This window comes from Palaemon carinicauda, chromosome 2 (assembly GCF_036898095.1).
Source record: "Palaemon carinicauda isolate YSFRI2023 chromosome 2, ASM3689809v2, whole genome shotgun sequence".
Lineage (NCBI taxonomy): Eukaryota > Metazoa > Arthropoda > Malacostraca > Decapoda > Palaemonidae > Palaemon > Palaemon carinicauda.
Genome location: NC_090726.1, coordinates 187,524,481 through 187,531,228, shown reverse-complemented (window position 1 = coordinate 187,531,228; position 6,748 = coordinate 187,524,481).

The following is a 6,748-nucleotide window of genomic DNA, read 5'->3' as shown; positions in this document are numbered from 1 at the left end:
CTGAGTTTACTGTTCCCAGTGGTGTACAGCTCCCTCCGCCTTCCTTAAGGCAACCTCAGCAATGGGATCAGGAGGCTTATACCTCTCTTCCTCCGCTTCCACTTGCTGCTCCACCATTGATGCAACTCTCGGTTGAGGTACAACAACCTCTCCCATCCATGAGTCAGTCTCCTCAGCTCTCGCTGCAGCGAGCTCAACCCTCCTCAAGGCAAGCACAACACCTTAGCCTTGCGCCTCAGGAACCTCAACTCGCGAGACAATTACTGCTCGTTCCTCAGGAACTTGCTACTGCGCATCCGCCAACCACTCAGCAAGCGCAACCCTTGAGGCAGCAACCTCATGCTATGAGTCAGCCACCTCAACGCATGCATCTGCCACTTTCTCCTCAACTTGAGAAATAACAAATGACAATAATAACACCTCATTACTTTCATACTTGCATTTGTAATCATATACATGTATGCCTACACAAACATTATGATATGGAGGTTATTTGTCTTACTTATATAAAAATATATATGTATTCCTTGCAATATATTTTTAACAATATCGCAAAATATGGCAAAATATCTTCAAACAAAAATGAATCATGAGTTATGAATGTAAGGTAAATATTATGTTGATATTAAAACCCCATGCAAGCATGCATGAAGCACTCTAGCACTGGTCATGGAATTTCTGAGAAATGTTAAACGCCATGCAACACGCTCTGCTTACCTTACAGCATGCTCTACATACAGCATGCTCTGCATACAGCATGCTCTGCATACAGCATGCTCTGCATACAACATGCTCTGCATACAGCATGCTCTGCATTCAGCATGCTCTGCATACAACATGCTCTACATACAGCATGCTCTGCATACAACATGCTCTGCATACAGCATGCTCTGCATTCAACATGCTCTGCATACAGCATGCTCTGCATACAACATGCTCTACATACAGCATGCTCTGCATACAGCATGCTCTGCATACAGCATGCTCTGCATACCTTACCGCATGCTTCTCAGTCATTCATCTTTGGTTGTTGCCAACTCACTAGACTGTCAAGCAGTTTCATAATGTTGCCTTCTAGTCTGCTGCTTTTGCACCATTGAAACCCTCACTGAGAGAACTTAACTTTTCTCGGATATGGTCCCTGTAGATGAGAAAGTGCTTTTCTCCCTCCTTCTGATATTCCCTTGAGGACTCTGTCATTTGGAGAGGAGCCTTTAGCTGCGTAGCCTCCTATGGACTTTTATTTAAGCATAACATGCTTCCAGGGAAGGTAATGGTTCCATTTCAGTCACTAACCCCGTCTGTTACCACACCTGCTCCCATAGACCTTGAGCTGTGTTGCAAGACATACAGTCCAAGCTTAGTCCTTGTTAAAGGATTTTTTGTTTACGGAGTCAGTGTGTCACTGGGAAGACGTTCAACAACCAGCAGAAGTGACTTGTTGTGACGCAGTGCGGCTACCTCAGCAACCCGATAAGGAGTTGTCTGTACGACCCAGACAGTCTAGACAGCTTCGGGTTGTCACTGTACTTCCTCGCTTCCCCATGGTTGACAGTTCACAGACTGTGCAGCAGTACCATGATCTTGTGTCCGGCTCAGTCAGACGACTGGCTTTTAAGAGCTCCCACAAGTCGTCGCTGTCTGGAGATTCTCAGATGGACTATGGATCTGACCAAGGAACTGGGCCTCCTGGTCAATTTTGAGGAGTCTCAGCTCATCCCATCCCAGACCATTGTCTCCCTGGGTATGGATCTTCAGAGTCGAGCTTTTCGGGCTTTTCCGTCGGCCCCAAGGATCTTCCAAGCCCTAGAATGCACCCAGAGCATGCTGAGAAGGAACCGATGCTCAGTCAGGTAGTGGATGAGTCTAACAGGGACACTTTCATCGCTGGCCCTGTTCATCGTGTTAGGGAGAATCCACCTCCCCCCCTTCAGTATCATCTAGCTGCTCACTGGATAAAGGACATGACGCTAGAGACGGTCTCAGTTCCTGTTTCCGAAGAGAGGAGGTCTTCTCTCGCGTGGTGTAAGAACAGCTTTCTTCTCAAGGAAGTCTACCTTTGGCTGTTCAGAAACCCGACCGCCGTCTCCTCTCGGACACATCAGACACGGGCTGGGGTGCGACTTTGGACGGACAGGAATGATCGAGAACATGGAATCAGGAGCAAAGGACACTTCACATCAATTGCAGGAGTTGTTGGCGGTTCTTCTGGCCTTGATAAACTTCAAGTCCCTCCAGCTTATCAAAGTGGTGGAGGTGGACTCTGACAACACCACAGCCCTGGCTTACACCTTCAAGCAGGGAGGGACTCTTTCGTGAAGTTGTTCTAGATCGCAAGGGACCTCCTCATCTGGTCTAAAGATCGAAAGCTCACGCTGGTAACGAGGTTCATTCAGGGCGGTATGAATGTCATGGCAGATCACCTCAGCCGGAAGGGTCAGGTCATCCCCACAGAGTGGACCCTTCACAAGAATGTTTGCAGCAGACTTTGGGCCCTGTGGGGTCAGCCAACCATAGATCTGTTCGCTACCTCGATAACCTAGAGACTCCTATTGTATTGTTCTCCGATTCCAGACCCAGCAGCAGTTCACGTGGATGCTTTTCTGCTGGATTGGTTCCATCTCGACCTGTATGCATTCCCGCCGTTCAAGATTGTCAACAGGGTACTTCAGAAGTTCTCCTCTCGCAAAGGGACACGGCTGACGTTGGTTGGCTCCGCTCTGGCCCGCGAGAGAATGGTTCTTAGAGGTACTGCAATGGCTGGTCGACATTCCCAGGACTCTTCCTCTAGGAGTGAACCTTCTACGTCTACCTCACGTAAAGAAGGTACACCCGAACCTCCACGCTCTTCGTCTGACTGCCTTCAGACTTTCGAAAGACTCTCAAGAGCTAGGGGCTTTTCGAAGGAGGCAGCCAGAGCGATTGCCAAAGCAAGGAGAACATCCACTCTCAGAATCTATCAGTCTCAAGGGGAAGTCTTCCGTAGCTGGTACAAGACCAATGCAGTTTCCTCAACCAGTACCACTGTAACCCAGATTGCTGACTTCCTGTTATATCTAAGGAAAGTAAGATCCCTTTCAGCTCCTACGATCAAGGGTTACAGAAGTATGTTGGCAGCGGTTTTCCGCCACAGAGGCTTGGATCTTTCCACCAACAAAGATCTACAGGACCTCCCTAGGTCTTTTGAGACCTCAAAGGAACGTCGGTTGTCCACTCCAGGCTGGAATCTAGACGTGGTCCTAAGGTTCCTTATGTCATCAAGATTTGAACCTCTCCAATCAGCCTCTTTTTAGGACCTCACATTAAAAACTCTTTTCCTCGTGTGCTTGACAACAGCTAAAAGAGTAAGTGAGATCCACGCCTTCAGCAGGATCATTGTTTTCACATCTGAAACGGCTACATGTTCCTTGCAGCTCGGTTTTTGCTAAACGAGCTTCCTTCACGTCCTTGGCCTAAGTCGTTCGAGATCCCAAGCCTGTCCAACTTGGTGGGGAATGAACTGGAGAGAGTACTTTGCCCAGTTAGAGCTCTTAGGTACTATCTAAAAAGGTCTTAACCTTTACAAGGACAATCAGAAGCCTTATAGTGTGCTATCAAGAAACCTTCTTTTCCAAGTTCTAAGAACTCAGTTTCTTACTATTCAGGCTTCTGATTAGAGAAACACATTCTCATCTGAAGGAAGAAGACCTTGCTTTGCTGAAGGTAAGGACACATGAAGTGGGAGCTGTGGCTACTTCAGTGGCCTTCAAACAGAGCCATTCTCTGCAGAGTGTTATGGATGCAACCTATTGGAGAAGCAAGTCAGTGTTCGCATCATTCTATCTCAAAGATGTCCAGTCTCTTTACGAGTACTGCTACACCCTGGGACCATTCGTAGCAACGAATGCAGTAGTAGGCGAGGGCTCAGCCACTACATTCCCATAATCCCATAACCTTTTAACCTTTCTCTTGAATACTTTTTATGGGTTGTACGGTCGGCTAAGAAGCCTTCCACATCCTTGTTGATTTGGCGGGTGGTCAATTCTTTCTTGAGAAGCGCCGAGGTTAAAGGTTGTGATGAGGTCCTTTAGTATGGGTTGCAGCCCTGTATACTTTAGCACCTTTGAGTTGATTCAGCCTTCCAAGAGGAACGCTGCGCTCAGTAAGGAAGACGATCTTATTAAAGGCAGAGTAACGGCTCAAGTCGACTTCCTTACCAGGTACTTATTATTTCATTGTTATTGTGGATAACTGATTATATGAAATACGGGATACTTAGCTATCCTTTAGTCTTGTACACTGGTTTTTCACCCACCCCCCTGGGTGTGAATCAGCTACATGATTATCGGGTAAGTTTAATATTGAAAAATGTTATTTTCATTAGTAAAATAAATTTTTGAATATACTTACCCGATAATCATGATTTAATTGACCCACCCTTCCTCCCCATAGAGAACCAGTGGACCGAGGAAAAAGTGAGGTGGCGTCAACAACAAGTACTGTAGTACCTGGCCACAGGTGGCGCTTGTGAGTACACCCCCTTCTAGTATAGTGATAGCTGGCGTATCCCTCCCGTAGAATTCTGTCGGGCAACGGAGTTGACAGCTACATGATTATCGGGTAAGTATATTCAAAAATTTATTTTACTAATGAAAATAACATTTTTCTTCCATTTATGAATTATTGATCTGATAAGTTATGTTCCTGCTAATTTACCTTGTGCATACTACGTTAATTCCCATTTGGTCCACTTTCTCATTCGACCCTTTCTCCATAGTTTTTTGTTACCACACTGCTACCCTATTTATAATAATTTTTAATTGTTTGCTGTTCCAAATTTCTCGTGAAGTGGCCGAACCATATAATTTTATTTTCATATTTTTGGAAATTAATTCTTTGCTTCTACTATTTAATCACTGCTTACATAAAGCCGTCAATCTTAGAGTATTATAGTTAAACGTCTTCAGAATTTTCCTGTCTTTGTGCATGCAAAGTAAAGTAAAGGTTTAATGTAATTCTTTTTCTTTTTACAATTGGGAAAATCTTATTTTGCAGTAACTGGTAACCTATTCAAGTTTATCTCAGATGGTACTATGTTTTTGCATCTGTCTCATTGGAAGCCTAAAGATCAGTTTATCTCTTAGGGTGATGGAAAAGTTTGATCTCTTTTAAGGTGTCAATTACATAACATTTTTTTTTATACACGAAAGTCCAAAGAATTCCCTATATAATTTGAATGGCAGTCACTATCATAACTAATATAATTTTTTAAAATGTGACATATACCTCTTTCATTTCTTCATTTCGTGAATAAGGCTCGAATTAGGTTGTTTCTACTCTGGCATTGATTTGGCAGCTGTTGATGATAAAAGTGAGTGAAATATGTTGATTCCAATGAACCCATTCCAGGCAGTGTCTTTTGCTCTGTCTTTATGGTCTTATTTGAATCAGAGTACATACTATGATTTGTTTTATAGTTTGAATATCAGTGGTTGAGTTTTTTCCACATTTTACGCACATTGTATTGAAGCAATCTTATACGTGTAATCATAGTCATATTTTCTGTGCCCACGTGCAGCCAGTGCCAAACAATCAAATAATTCATGGCGTATGTCAGTTTTGAATACAGGAATATATTTGATGCCAGTTTTTATATTACGTAGAGTTTATAATAGTGTTTGAATGGTTTGAGTTTTCAAGTTTTATAACCCAGTGTCTTGTTTTCTTTAGATATATTTTTTCTTTTCTGACAAAGACAAGAGATCTAAGAGACTAATTTTAATTTCTGATAAGGTTATTATTAATGTAGCATAATTCAGACAACTAATATGATAAGGATTGTAAAAGCAACTCTCATTGTTAATAAATATAATGTAATTCTTGATAGAATTAAATCCTTTCTTTACTCCACTAGAATACAGTACACTTTTATAGATTAGTAATGGAAAATTTTGAGTTAGTAGAGCAGCAATAACAATTGTTCCTACGCATGTACATACCTCTCATGTCCTTTAAAACAGGGAAATTGTCTTCAGCATATGTTGGGATGGCCATTAAATTTGCTAATGAAGTAGTTAACAACAGGTGGTGTGCTTGGGTGGGGCCTCCTGTCAAAGACTCTTCACTTTTATCTTTGGCCCCAAGGAGTACGGATGTATTGGTGCGAACAAGTCAAAGGGTTTAATTTTTTTTTACACTTTTCAAAAAGCGGATGATTGGTTGGATTAGTGAAGCTGAGCACAGATGTTATATTTTGTACAGTAAATGAATATTAAAGGGTGGATGCTGTAACCAGTTTATAGCAAGTCCAGTGGTAGACCCACACACTTTCTGCACTTCTTTTAGGGGGTATGATTGTTTGCAGTCATCCCTATTTGCCGAGTGCAGAGCTTGTCCTCCTGTATAGTGGCAGGCTTATACTTTTTGCAGGAGGAAGAAAGCCACAAGTATTTTCCAGCGTGTGGCTTGGCAACTCCCAAGATGATGCCAATTAAGCTTTTTAGCGCTTTTATATCCTCATCGAGTTCACCTGCAGCAGATTCTTCTATGCATACACCCCTGGCTCTGTTCCTGTCGAGTATGTGGTAGGAGTGGGAAAATCTCAGGTCTATGTGGGCAAGTTTTTTCTGGCTTTCATGGGGTGTGGAGTTTTCTCAGTATTGCCACACCCCTGCAAGCATAGAAAGTTCTCTTCTTACCATGCAGACTGTTAGTGGAAAGTTTAACTTAAGGAAGGCTTGACTATCCTTAGGTCTTGCAGGTAGGCCCT